We start from the raw sequence: 16,230 nt of genomic DNA on the forward strand, positions 1-16,230 counted from the left end.
CACTTCGACAGCAGTTATCCGTCGAAAATTTGGAACTGTGTCGAAGTGTTTGTAATAACTGCACGCTTTCTAGCAAAAACAATTGTGTATTTTAAGACTACATACTATCCGATATTCGGTGTGCCAACTTCTTAATCAAAATTTAATTGATATAAACAAGAAAATGAAACTACCAACCTTTCAAGCGGCGAGTTCGACTGTAACTTCCGGTGTGTGTATATCCATCAAGTGATTTTGATTTTACCCCTTGTAATCGTTGGTTCTAAATCACGTTTTACATAGTTACATGTATGTATAATGTATTACATATTTAGTCAATGTCTAATTGATATAAACGATATTTTGCATTTAAACTTTGTAAACACGAAGCTTAAAATAAAATCGATTTGAATGTGCGTACCTGTGCAAACTATGTGAAATTGTGTAATTTTACACTTATATGTTAAGGTATTGTGAGAGATGAAGAATATCAATATGGATCTAAGTTGTTAAATGTTGTTTTGAGGTACCGAATTAGCCGAAATGGATGAATATTGAGAATATTATATGATTATAAATGTCACATATATGACATGATACAGTTACGTACACAATATATGTATTACCGTATAACTTTTGAATAATAGACACACTGTTTCGGTCTTCAATTGAAGAGTACACAACGAGAGTTTCAGAAAAGGGAAGGCTAAACACAAAAAACATTTGTAGGTCTGGCATAATGTTTGGCTCTCGGTCGTTGGATAATTGTAATGTTTGATAATCTCTTGATTTCATTAACAAGACGGTCTGATTTTGTTTTATTCTGAGAGACTAATTTTAACTTTTTTAGGAAGAAAAAACAATTTTCAAATTAATGACTTCTGACTTCGGCATTTATATTTTGACGACAGGTTACATTCGCTGTGGATAGCCATCCTGGTATTCGGTCAAGCAAGAGCAACGTTAATAAGTGAGTTGAAGAATATAATCTACGCAATTTTGAGAGAAGGTTTTTCAGTTTATTGCTTTCTATGCATGACTAAATCATCGGAAGGCAGTACACATTCTTCTTAAATTTTATATATTTGATTCTACTTTTGATTGCTCGAAATTGACGGAGTATCAAGATGTCTTACCAAAGAGTAGGCAACCTGTTCAAATATTTAGAACCCGGTGCCGAAGTGGGTGAAATAAAATTAGACAACAAACCGAAATCTGTAATAACTCACAACAGACGTCCCTCATGTAATGTTTTATTTTTGACTAAGTGTTACCATACATAGTAGTAATACATACAGTTACATTTTTTTTGATCATTTGTTAAACTTCACAAGTAAGATTTACTTTAACTTAGCAGACATGATTTCGGAAGGTCTTCTAAAATGTATCTCTGTTCTCGATGAGGTGAAAAAACATAGCCATCAGAGGTTATCTTTAATATTAGAAATAAAAAAAAACCACCAAGCGTTTTTAATTTGAATTAATATTGGTACCCTTTCTACGTGACTTACACGTCGAGCGATGGACCTTTATTGTATGATTATGGCAGTCCTTAAACAAATCTCGTTGTATTACCTTCTCTTTTATATACTATACACGCACTATGCAAGCGTATACAACTTTGCTCGAAAGATATACTGAAGATCTCGATTGTCTATTCTAGATGGCATCAACACATCTTTGTCAGCCACGTGAGACGGAAGATACGTTGGTTCCCGCTGTAAAATGGTGTACAGAATGCGAAGAGAATCTATGTAAAGATTGTTTCCAGTTCCACAAAAAGGTAAAGCGACGACAAATCACCATGTACTTGATATATCTGAAGCTGGTATCTTTCCAACGCTTGAAAACGAACATTGTTTAAAGCACAGCGGTAAGTTGCTGGGTTTATTTTGCGTCGATCACGACGCATAGTCCTGTAGGCAGTACATGACCGAAGAACACAGGGCGTGCAGTCAGCTGTTGCCTTTAGACTTTGCCGCGAAAGATGTGGGTGCATCTGCGTTAGTCACTAAAAGAGGGACGAAAGATACCAAAGGGACAGTCAAACTCGTAAATCTAAAACAAACTGACAACGCCATGGATAAAAATGGAAAAAAAAAACAAAAAAACAACAGTACACATGACACAACATAGAAAACTTAAGAATAAACAACACGAACCCCACCAAAAACTAGGGGTGATCTCATGTGCTCCGGAAGGGTAAGCAGATCCTGATCCACATGCGGCTCCCGTCGTGTTGCTTATGTGATAACATATCCGGTAAAAAGTCTAATTCGGTAGGTCAAATTAACTGTTAAAAGACTTTGAACTTTCAGTAACACAAAGAGGAATTAGAAAAAGGTTACTAAATATTGATCAAATAGCCAAATATTTATCCTTGCCCACCAGCTTAAGTTATTACAAACAAAAGAAGAAGCATCGTCTATCGATGTATGTCAAAAACTAGATAAGATTGAAATACATTTCCCCAAGAGGCATGAACTACCATCTTCTTCATTCTTTGGGGATGTTTCCATTAAGAAAACGCCGTTAAATATACATGCGAAGTTCAGTAAAGCACAAGTTGCCGAAACTATTCGCCACAATGATTCAGTCAAAACATTACACCATAATTCTACAAATGAATTTCGATCACCTATCAGAGGAATTGCCATTACAAAAAATAACGATTTTCTTATATGTGGTGATGAAAATTCTACGGTTTTACGTTGTTTTTCGAATGGAACAGTCGACACATCTTGTAAAGTCGACAGTCAAACTTTTAATATATGTGTAATTGATGAAACTGACGAGGCCGTTGTTACACTTCCATTCACAGGGAAAATACAGTTTATAAAGTACATCACAATGGAAGCCAGTAAAACAGTAGATACTTTTCCACATCCCTGGGGTATTACGTTGTGTAAGGACAAATTAGTTGTTTGGACTTTTAACAAAATGCAGTTCTTCACTATATACGGCAGTCCTCTACACTATGTTGATGTTACATGTGTAGACAGCACAGCTATTTGTTTCATGTATCAAGGTGACAAAAACCAAATGTATGAATCCTGCCGTTCTTTTTATGGCATTACAGAAGATGGCAAACTTTTATCAAAACACAGTGCACGCTTCAACAGACGAACCAATGGCATCTGTATTGACCGTGATGGGAGCATTTATGTCGCGTCGCAAAATTCAGTTGTCAGGCTTTCAAAAGAAGGAACAGTTTTAGACAAGGATATTTTAGACGAATCAAAACAATACGGGGATATATGGGGTATAGATTTCAACAGAACATATACACATATGTATGCTGCTTCTAATAATGGGCTCCAACTAACAGTGTTTGACTTTAAATGAGTATATTAGTGATGAAATCACAAAAAAGCAACGTAAACACGAACTGTACTAATTTGTTTGTCTATTTTATTTCATATAAACCATACCATGTAAAAAAAAAATCAAAACAAGAGTTAAAATATAAAATAAGAATATACCATATCTCATGCTCAACAGTTTATATCAAAATGGCAGTAATCCACCTATTCACATGAAATACTAAGACGATAAAATACACTTATCAACACTATGCAGTAAATACAATATGTTAAGCTCTTAATTCATTTGTAATTAAGCGTTTCTATTTTTAAAACATATATAATAATTTTAAAAAAGGCAACAGTAGTATACCGCTATTCAATACTCAAAAATCCATGGACAAAAAACAAAATCGGGGTAATAAACTAAAACCGAGGGAAACGCATTAAATATAAGAGAACAACGACACAACACCGAAACGCAACACACACAGAAACGGACCAAGCATCAGACAAAATACAACGAGAATAACAAATATAACATCAAAACCAAATACATGAATTTGGGATAGACAAGTACCGTGCCACGTCTTATCTTAATATCTCAAAAATAAGAGATACCAATCGGCACAACGTTAAAATGCAACACACACAGAAACGAACATTAATATAACAATGGCCATCTTCCTGACTTGGTGCAGGACATTTTTAAAGGGGAATAAGAATGGTGGGTTGAACCTGGTTTTGTGGCATGCCAAACCTCGCACTTTAATGGCAAAGTTAAATATAACATTGAAATGACAACATAATATTACAGGACTACAATACAAATAAATAGGAGAACATATTAGACAGAGAATGATTAAAATTGGAATGAACTATTTAAAAATTACTTAACGTAACCAATGACGGGGATTCCAAATTGCCAAATTAATTGATACAATTAGTATTAAAGTTCAAGCGAAATATTTTCTTAGTGAGAGTCTTTGAGTAAATGCGTCATACATTTATCCCTAAACCAGCTGTTCGAGAGATGACAAAGTGACCAACTTAAAGATATAAGAAGATGTGGTTTCAGTGCCAATAAGAAAACTCTCAATCCAAGTCACAATTCATAAAAGAAAAACCATTCTAGATCTAAGAACGGTCTTTAACACCCTCACTTTAACTTATACTTGAGAAACTTTTTATAATTACAAAGTAATAAATGTTCCTTATCAGCTGTGTCAGTATATGATTGATGAATTGCTTGATTGGTTGATTGTTGTTTTAAACGTCCAGTGACATATATGTCCGGCATATACAGAATGAGACCAAATATAAAATTGGTATATTTTACTGTTGTGATGTACACAAATATGATGGAAAGATATATACAGATAACTCAAAATTACGGGTAAAGTTGATCATTGACCTCTTCTTGACGGTGGTGCTTTTGAAGTTGTACGCCTGGTGTATGTATGAATCATTATAAAAATGGTTGGTGTGGGGCTGGTATATCACGGTTGAGACTGTTGCAACTCTTGCAAACGGTTGCGATCCTCCTTTTGACCACCTTAAGAGTGTGGAATACGCCAGTCCTTAATTGCTGAACGATGAACACACTCTATCAATGTAGTGTGGTTGAACATTACAGTTCTGTTGACTGTCTAGTTGAGGGCGAATTATACTGATCCCTGTCAACACAAACACCGCGGTTCTCGATGTTTGTTTTTAGACTCTGTAGAGAGGCTTTTTTTTATGGAGGTTCGCACAGTCGAATGTTTAGACTGACTTGCTACATTGCAGTTGTTAAAACCTATGTCGTTTCCATGCAAGGCTGCAGTACTTTCTTTCATCCGTGCAAAAGGATTCTACCTCATATTGTCGATCACATTCCCCTAATCAGTGTTTTATTTTAAAGTTCTATCTGACAGGTGCGTAATCTGTTTCTCCTCTTCTGTCTGTCGGTTACTAGGGTCAGGGTTATAAGTCACAATGTGGATGCATGAAATATCTATGTCCTTTATAGTCGCTCAATGACACTTCGTTTGGTCCATATAATTAATTATATTCATGGTTTAATTTTAGATTTACTAGTATATGACTTTATACCAGAATAAATTACAAAGCAATATACGAATATATAGCATATAATTTGGTTTATAATTGTTTCGACAGCTGCATTATATATATTGCTTGTTTGAGAAGTTCATAGTATCGTCTATTCTAGACTATTTGGTACTTTATACTATATAGTACACAACTTGTTTTCTTCGTGGAAGCATTAAAGAAAGGTTATATTGTCAGCCCAATATGCGATCATCCTCTGTAGACAATTTACATTTTCAACATAACTTGAATACACTGAATGTTATTCAAACTTTGCCAAAAGAGTACATATAGAATTTCTTATATAACTTCCACATATCATTTTGTTCTAGAATGGCAAAAAAAAATCTTGTATTTTGATTAGTTAATACAAAATATATATATACAAGACGACGTTAATAAAAACCGAGATCAAATGACCCCTACGAAATGTGTTATTGTCTATTGAGAAGCAGGCATCAAAGTTTTTAAAATGCAACCACCCATGAAAATCGTATTGAATTGGATTGATAACTAGTAACAATGTCGATTGAGAGGCAGTTATTAAAAAAAATCTAATTGAATATTTTTCTCGAAAACCACATGTACTATGCCAATGTCAACCAAACCTTATTTAATGATGTATCAATTGTCCTTTTGAAATAACTCATTTAGTTCCAGTTAATCAATTTGTATTTCTCAATTGACTTTTCTAGATGGCATCAAAACATTTATGACAGAGGATTGATTTGCTCTTGCTTTACAATGATATACAGATTTCAAAATATATTTGTGTGAAGGCTGTTTTTTCTAGTACCACACAAACCATATAGAGAATATAGCTGTGAGATTACACGATAAGTTACGTCAAGCCCAACTTGTCAAACATATTCGCCCTACTGATTCTGTAAAAACAATATATTGGAAATCGACGAAAAAGGTCCAGTCAAGTATCACAGTAATTGTTTGCACTAAAGAAAACTATGTACTGATCTGTCGTTATAAACCACGTACTGTGTCGCGATGTTTACCGACTGGAAATATCGAAAAATCTTGTAATAAATTAGATGTTGAAGTATTAATATATGTGTAATTTGTTTTGACATAAATTATCATCAATATGGTCAAAATTAACTGTTTGGCAAAACTTAGTTTTTGGGGTTCTTCAATGCTCTTCAAATTTGTTTGTATCTAATCTTTTTAAAACTTTTTGATTCGAGCATCTATGATGAGTTTTCTGTGCATTATTTCAATCCCGATATCCATGATGAGCTAATAAGACGAAGAACAGCAATAATTGCATTGTAGTTTTGTTTGGGGTTTTGGTAGGAAAATGAGCATATTATAAGATAAGGGTTGTCCTTTATTTTCAATACTTTATAGACATGGTCATATATTATGGATGGTCTTTAATTGTCCAAATTATATCCGATAAGATTTGCACCATTCAAAAATTTATGATTGATCATAATCTATTTTCTACTAGAACCAAGGTACCAAATAAAACTGGAAATCAACATCAAGTTTGGAAAACCTCCATTTCTTTTTACTACCTAATTTCATGATGTTAGTTCAAATACTTTTTAATTTGATGTATTTATCTTTTTTTTCTTTTTAGTTGATTTTTTTATATTCAACCTATTTATTATGATTTAATGACATATTGGGCTTTATCAGTTACCTTACGAAATAAATTGCAAACACTTGATAGTATGACTAAACCTTTTCATGTTATGTAAAAATGAAAACTTAGGAACTAAGCTTACTCAATGCATGCTTGGATGAAGGCAACTAACGTGGAGGAAATACTCACCAGCAGTGGCATCCACACAATCGCTATAAATAGGCACATCATAACTTCCTTAGATGAACTATATTTAAATATGTTTCACACTGTTTCATACTGTTAAATCACTGTCTCGGGTTAGGGGGGGTTGCGATATCGCTTACATGATTAACCCCGCCACAATATAATATAATTACTACTAAATATACAATGCTGAGCAATTGTTTTAACACCACCTGTAAGAGAATGTGGATAGAATATGGCAAAAAAAATTCTCTCTATATATATATTCACTGTTCACATTAAAGGTCAAGGTTGACTTATGTTGTTACGTAATGTATAAATATTCAATAAACTAAATAAAAATTTGACTGATAGCAACTATGCAAAACAAAAGAATATTTCTACACAACAAGAAAGTACGGAATTTAGTTTTAAAAGACAAAGAAATGTCTGTACTTGAACTTTTGTATAGAAGATTGTTATTTATTTAATGTATTAATATATATCTTAAAATCACGGTATTTAAATGAATACATTATACATTGTTAGCTATGTCAGGAAACAAAATCAAGTCATAAACCTATGTGTTTCCTTTAAAAAATCAATATGTGATGACCTTCACCTGTCTAAAAACACCCGGCAATTTCATTGGTTGGTTATTTTAAATCACGAATTGACCTTTTCAAAATCTGATAAAATAGGCATTTTCCATCAAAAGTCTTTAATCAAAGAGAGGTAACTCAAGTTTATTTTGGTTGCTCACATGTAATCAATCGGCACTTTTCTTCTATAGTCTGTTCTGTAAATTAGTTTCTGAAAATAAGAATATATAAAATCAAGGATATGAATTGTAGGTTTACAATTAAAGTAAATAGTTTTATACTGTATAGTATAATTAAAAAAAAATTTATATCTTTTTCCCATTTTTTTTTATAAAGATAAGCTGTAAACAGCAAATGTGTTCTTTTAAATAAACTGACTAGTTTACTTTGAGTAAAATATGTCAAAACAGCCTTTTTTTAATGAAAAGCATACATGTCTGAAGTGAACCCTTTTTAAAAATTAATCTATCTCATAAAAACACCTACATGATTTTGAGATCACCACTCTTCAAATCATCTTTGAATTCTTGTAGTGAAAGTTCATATTTCCTTAGTCTTTTATGGAACTTGTGTCCCTTTTTGCTGTTATAATATGTAACCTGTTATGAAGAAAAAGCTAACATGACAAACAATGGTTACCACTCTATTTGTCTATATAACAAAAAAAACCAATAGTGCAAATTGTCACTTTATGCATGAATTATTTCAAGATTTTTAAAACCTGTTTGTAACTGTACATATATAATCATGAATATCACCATTGCAGTATACATTGTAACGTATTGTTTAAAAACTAGTACTTCTAAATTGAACCCATGGAAAAGCATAGTACAATGTAATTGAAATAAAGAACATTCCATCACCTGTTTTGTCTTTGGTGGAGAGTTGACCCATTGGTAATCATGCACAATCATGAACAACTGTCATTTCTATACATATGGCATTTAGCTACTTTTCAATGAATTTATCAATTTATCATTTTAAAGTTACCTTTTTTTTATTACTGATTAATGTTTAAACTTATAAAGATATACAACTTAGGCTTGAAAAATGTAATATTTTCTTGCAATTAGTATAACAAGTGTAGCATAAATTCATTGCCTATGTAAATTTTAAAATTGTTTGTATGCACATTGAACGACAAATTTATGTGACGTATACAATTTTTCAGACACTCAAATCAATCCATGTGTTCGTAGATAGTAGATGTTTTTGTGTCCTGTTAAACTGTTCCTTTTAAAAGTTTTGGATTCTCATAAATTCTATGTATAACTTTTGGACTAGTTTGAATCTCGGTCTATTTCTGTAATTTATTCTTATATATTTTTTAACCCTGTATGCATACATTGCCTATGTAAATTTTAAAATTGTTTGTATGCACACTGAACGACAAATTTATGTGACGTATATAATTTTTCTGACGTCAGACACTCAAATCAATCCATGTGTTCGTAGATAGTTAATTGTTTTTGTGTCCTGTTAAATTGTTCCTTTTAAAATTGTTATACGATGATGACTGATGTACCCATATTTTGACTATCGTATTAATTGTGACTGTTTATTTAACGCATCATGTAAATGTAGCCGAATTTGATGAGACTGTTATTAAAGTGAGTAAAATATGTCAAACCAGCCTTTTTTTAATGAAAAGCATACATGTCTGAAGTGAACCCTTTTTAAAAATTAATCTATCTCATAAAAACACCTACATGATTTTGAGATCACCACTCTTCAAATCATCTTTGAATTCTTGTAGTGAAAGTTCATATTTCCTTAGTCTTTTATGGAACTTGTGTCCCTTTTTGCTGTTATAATATGTAACCTGTTATGAAGAAAAAGCTAACATGACAAACAATGGTTACCACTCTATTTGTCTATATAATAAAAAAAACCAATAGTGCAAATTGTCACTTTATGCATGAATTATTTCAAGATTTTTAAAACCTGTTTGTAACTGTACATATATAATCATGAATATCACCATTGCAGTATACATTGTAACGTATTGTTTAAAAACTAGTACTTCTAAATTGAACCCATGGAAAAGCATAGTACAATGTAATTGAAATAAAGAACATTCCATCACCTGTTTTGTCTTTGGTGGAGAGTTGACCCATTGGTAATCATGCACAATCATGAACAACTGTCATTTCTATACATATGGCATTTAGCTACTTTTCAATGAATTTATCAATTTATCATTTTAAAGTTACCTTTTTTTTATTACTGATTAATGTTTAAACTTATAAAGATATACAACTTAGGCTTGAAAAATGTAATATTTTCTTGCAATTAGTATAACAAGTGTAGCATAAATTCATTGCCTATGTAAATTTTAAAATTGTTTGTATGCACATTGAACGACAAATTTATGTGACGTATACAATTTTTCAGACACTCAAATCAATCCATGTGTTCGTAGATAGTAGATGTTTTTGTGTCCTGTTAAACTGTTCCTTTTAAAAGTTTTGGATTCTCATAAATTCTATGTATAACTTTTGGACTAGTTTGAATCTCGGTCTATTTCTGTAATTTATTCTTATATATTTTTTAACCCTGTATGCATACATTGCCTATGTAAATTTTAAAATTGTTTGTATGCACACTGAACGACAAATTTATGTGACGTATATAATTTTTCTGACGTCAGACACTCAAATCAATCCATGTGTTCGTAGATAGTTAATTGTTTTTGTGTCCTGTTAAATTGTTCCTTTTAAAATTGTTATACGATGATGACTGATGTACCCATATTTTGACTATCGTATTAATTGTGACTGTTTATTTAACGCATCATGTAAATGTAGCCGAATTTGATGAGACTGTTATTAAAGTGAGAGGGTTAGCGCTATAGAACCAGGTTTAATCCACCATTTTCTACATTTGAAAATGCCTGTACCAAGTTAGGAATACGACAGTTCTTGTCCATTCGTTTTTGATGCGTTTTGTTTTTTGATTTTGCCATGTGATTATGGAGTTTCCAAATTGATTTTCCTCTGAGTTCAATATTTTTGTGATTTTTCTTTTTTCATATTATGTGTTCATCTATTAGGAGTAAGGACAATAATTATTTATGGTAATAAAATGTTTAAAAAATGACTGCAGTATATATCATAACCAAAACTGGTTTAATGATTTAACTTCCTATTTTATTTTTGGTGAATGACAATTAAATCACAGGTATTGTTCATAATGGTGACACTAAACATTGTTAGGATTATATCCTAATGGTATGTTTAGGGTAAGCATAGTCATTTTAAATCCAATATTATAACTGTTAAATGATTTAATTGTCAGGAATGAAATATGAGTGTGAAGACATTAGATAATTTGTGTAGATTATTATTGTGTAGAGTACATTGCTGATGAATACATGCACGTCACGTGAGGGTATTCAAGAAGCTGGAAATTACCCTAAATGTCATTGTTGCGCTGTTATAATCTAACAGTTTTCCATCATATTCTGTTAGAATGTTACTTCCTTCGTCCCAGATATGAATGATATGTTTCCCTACATAGTTTGTTGGTTCGTTAACATCATGTTGCACTTCATGATCAGGTATGGACGTGTCCATTTTACATGGGACATTGTTGTTGTGATCACTTTCAATATAAGGGTCTATGTCGTTGGTATGATTATCAGTGGAAATTAGTAAAGCATCAGTTTCCATGTCTTCTATAAGTTCGTCTCTATTTTCTATATAAGTTTGTTCCAGCTGTATTAATTTTTTCAAATTTTCTGTAGGCTCTGGAAGGTCAAGCGACTTTTTAAACAAATGTTTTGAATTTGAATCCACTTTTTGCATTTGTATCTCTGTCCGATATGTAATTTGAGATTTAATGGCATTTAATTTCAGCTTTTTAGTTTTGCAAGTAGAAATAAAGGAATAAATTTGGTCTAATGTTGTCCATTTCCCCCCTAAATTGTTGATATCTAAAATATTTTTTTCTTTTTCAGCAAGAATTTTAGCTTCCTTAAGTTCATTTTCTTTTATTCTGGTTTCAATTATAGATGTTTTTTCGGTATAAATTTTGATAAAATCTCGGATGTCTCTGTGCCTGTTTTCTTCCCCCATTTTCCTGCATTCAACTATTAGGGTATTTTTCTGCTCCTCCGTTTTTTCTTTCAGCCAATCTGCTGTCCCATTATTCTTGAAAATTAATTTGGAATTAATTGTAGAAGTGGATGTATTTGGAGCAATTGTCTTTTGCCGATCTATTTGGACCATTAGTCTTTCCAAGGTAATGTTATTTGCAGGACAGGATTTGGAACTTAAAATCAATTCTTCTGACGGATTTGAATATATTCCACCATTTAAAAAATCGCCAAAGAGGTTTTTGGTTTTAGTTGATAAATTACGACAAACCAGTTTAACGGCTTCTAAAACAGTGTCCTGATTAGTTGTTTCAGTTTGTTCGAATATTTTAGAATCTAAATCTGTTTTCCCTGGTTTTTTGGTCTCCAAATGTTGTAACGAAAATATTTGTAAATTTTTATCTAAAATAAGTTGAGGTTCTTCAAAATTTTTATCAAGACCTGATATAAGTTGGTTGTAGACTGAAGACATCTGCAAGGCTGTTGGTGTTGTAGCAGCTAGATGAAAATAAGGTGTAGTTATATGGTGACACACAAGAGCAATGGCTTGGCGTATATAAAGTATCACAGGATTTCTAATATAATGGATCCCCCTGGATGATGGAATTTTGAAGAATATTCGGCGGAATTTTGGATGAAGTTAAATATTTGTATAGATGTTGATGAATTGAAAAAGTTACAGTGGCATTGTAAAAATAGGTGTTAAATCTGTTTCCTTTAAATTTCATTATAGGTATATGCGAAATTCCAACCATGTCTAAAAAATGTTATGAAAAGCCAGGATCTCCTGATTTGTCATCATAAAAAAATTTTGAAACGCATCATAGAAAATTTTGTGTAAAAGATTCTCCATGACTTTTGAAAACTAATTTGTTCAGTTGAAGATTTTTCGTAGTTTCCAAATGTTTTGCAACTTTTTCGGCCTCTTCTGCAAACTGTAAAAGAGGGTGAACGGAACAATGAAATGATGATGTCTTTTTATCTTCTTCTAATGATTCAATGACGTTGTTGATCAATCTGTTGGTCTTTATTTCTGTTGCGCTTCTATCAGTCATACAATTTGATATTTTGGATACAATAGGATTGTCGGGTGAACTAATATTTTCCAGCATTTCAACAGCTGCTTCAGTATACTGTTCAGCAGTACCGCACGAAATTTCCTTAGTACCTATATGAATTAAAACATACCCTTTGTATGCATATGTATATTTTCAACATTGATTTTAATATCTTAAGGAGGCTCGAGGATTCCAAAAAATTCATAAAACTCAAACAATTTTTGTTTTCATAACAAATAGTATTTATTAAATTATTTTGTGTTACCTTATGATATAGTACCAAATCAACCAAAAAATTCAATTCGTTTTTGCCCCAGATGACTTAAAATTTTCATTTCATTGAAAAAGTTTCAAATTATCTCCCTTTGATAAAAAATGCAATATTTGGCAATTTAAATTGAAATTACTTTATCTAGTCATCGATGACCTATATTTTTTAATGAACTGTACTTAAACTAAACTATTGTAGAAGATTAAACATTTCTGTAATGTAGTTCTTTTTTTTTCAATATTACTTTTTTTCTTCTATTCGTTCATCAAAAGCAAATTAAAAGTACATGTTGTACCTTTACAAAAATGAATGCTTCTTTCTTTTTTGATAGAAAAAAATAGTGAAATTCTTTATTTAAAAAACCAATAGATCTATACCACCCGAGCTTCCTTTTACTAATATCATTATTTGATTTTGATGGCTAAATGTAATATTTAGTAGATTTTATACCATAATAATGGTTTCCTCTCTTTATTTTTGCAAAAGTAGTCTTGTAATAGTCTTTGTCAACAGTGACTTTTGACCCCAGCAGGGTCAAACCTTAGACTTTAACATTGGTGTTTGCTAATTCTTCAACTATTTCAGTACTTATACATCTTTGGATTTCAATGTTTGGCTTTGAGTGTTCCTAATGAAGGTAACTCAAGAAAAGCGCAACAGACGCATGACATTACTTCACGTGTTTTTTTTTCCTATTTTTACATCACTGGGTGGATACCTCTGCTGGTGGACTATCCATCCCCGAGGGTATCATCAGCTCAGTAGTCAGTACTTTGGTACTTATACATCTTTGGATTTCAATGTTTGACTTTGAGCATTCCTGATGAAGGTAAATCAAAAAAGCGCAACGGGCGCATTCATTTAGCACGCATAATTAAGGAACAGCTGTAGATCGTGAAATTCTAACAAGGAGCATACTGACAGCCCTAAGAGGGGCCCCAATCCATTTATGATTCAGTGATTTCCAATATAATTAACCAAAATTTCCAATCAAAAAGGGGATGCCAAGGCCCACCCTTGATTGACCTATGGTTGATAATACTGAATTTTTTTTTCACCTTGACCTTTAACCTAGAAAGTTGTACATACAATGCACATTATGGTGCACTCTCTAGTGTTGGTTAATATACATGATACTTTGAAATTAGAACATTTCTACAGATAAAGAGCATACAATTCATTACAGACAGACAGACTGATATCACTTTGTTTTGTTTCAATTTATTTTGAATATCCCCAATATGTATCTATTTGTCTCTATTTGAACTAACAGAGCTTAAATTACCTAATGTTAAATCTTGTGTGTCTGTACACAGTTTAACACCATAATAATGGCGTCCTCTCTTGGTTGTGGCATCCCGCAGTAAGGTCAAATTGTTACTGTTGGACAATGTTTCTTTTAATTGTAGTTCTGACAAAATACCAGCTTCTCTTGCCATTGTACTGATTGATGATGGAGCTGGTAAAGTTGTTATGTCCTCTCCAGTAAAACTTCTGACAATTTCCTTAATAAGTGGGGAAATATTTTCTCGTGACACATTGAACTGTAGACAGCTGTAAACAGCTTCCCTAACTTTGCAAGAGTAGGGGCTTCCCCTTCCTTCTTCTTTCAATTTGAATCTAAATGTTGGAGCATGGGCTTCCTGTTGTTGTTGTAAGGTTTTTGTCTGCCAAAATGAAATCTCTTATCTTAACTCTATACTGTCTGCATTTAGTAGATTGCATTGGTTACTCTTTTCCAAGACCATTTTTTTCTGTACAGTTTTGGTTTGACAGCTTTGAGTTTTCTGTTTCAGTTTTGGAGATTCAGATGTTCTTGAAGTCCCAAGCTTTCTTTTTAGGTTGATATTCTGTCTTTCTTTCCTTTTGTTTGCCTGTTTTAGTGTTGATAGGTTTGATGATGCTATGCAAAGTTTCCGTTTTACAGTTGTCAGCTGATAAATCAGTTCTTTAGTCTTGGTTTCTTTTACTGAAAGCGCCTTTAAGGTTGAATTGTTGATAGCAGGTGATTTAAAATTTTCTTGAAGAAAAGCCGAAATTCTTGAAGTATTTTTGCTGGATTTAATTCTGTTGTAATCTCTTAGTAATGATTTTATTCTGTTTATCAAGCTAGTCAAATTTATATGGTCGGTTGGTGATAATTCCGATATCCAGTGGTGAAAAATTCTTTGACTTCCAGATTTATAATAAAATCTACTATTGGTGTATAGATCAAAAGCAATTTGATTTGTAAGTTTATCAACCTTGAATGGGAGTGGTGGAAAATGTGCCATGTTAATTAATATTACCTAATACTAAGCTGTAGCTGCAAGATTAGCACATAAAGCAAATACAAATATGTACAGACATTATATCACATGAACATAAACATTAACACAGAACATATATACATGAAAGGGCAAAATACATGTACAAACTGAAACAAATACAGTTAATTTAAGCCGGTAAATGAGTTTATTTGATAAATGCCTAAAATTGTGACAAAAAGAAGGATATGACATAATTACTTATTATTTTCTTCATGATTTAAGTCTAATATAAGTTTATATTGAAAAAAATGTGTGATGCTTCATATTAAAGATAAGGGAGATAAAGCACAATTTAAGGGAGACAAATCTTAATATATTTATTTCAATTATTTTGTTGTACATGTATTTTAAAGCATAAGTTTACCAGTAAAGCTAACATAAGCACATGCATTACAGTAAAGCAAAGGTTTAACAGTGAAGCCAAATTAAGCACATGCATTACAGAAAAGCAAAAGCACACTTACTTCACAAATAGAAGAAATTGTGAGCATAATATAATTTCAATACATATGGTGAAAAAAATACCTGTATCATAATAATGAACTTATCTTAGAATAGGTAACTTCACTTTAATTATAAGTTGATTACTTCACTGTGCAAATGTCTTTTAATGTTATGAGCATGCAGAAAGTGATGGGGAATCCTGCAAAAAAAGTTATTTACATAACTACATGTATGTGCTATAATTGGTGAAAGATATGTTTGCAATTATTTTTTTTATGATACTTTTGTGCACATATAATGGTCTTCTGCT

Source organism: Mytilus trossulus, unplaced genomic scaffold (assembly GCF_036588685.1).
Source record: "Mytilus trossulus isolate FHL-02 unplaced genomic scaffold, PNRI_Mtr1.1.1.hap1 h1tg000070l__unscaffolded, whole genome shotgun sequence".
Lineage (NCBI taxonomy): Eukaryota > Metazoa > Mollusca > Bivalvia > Mytilida > Mytilidae > Mytilus > Mytilus trossulus.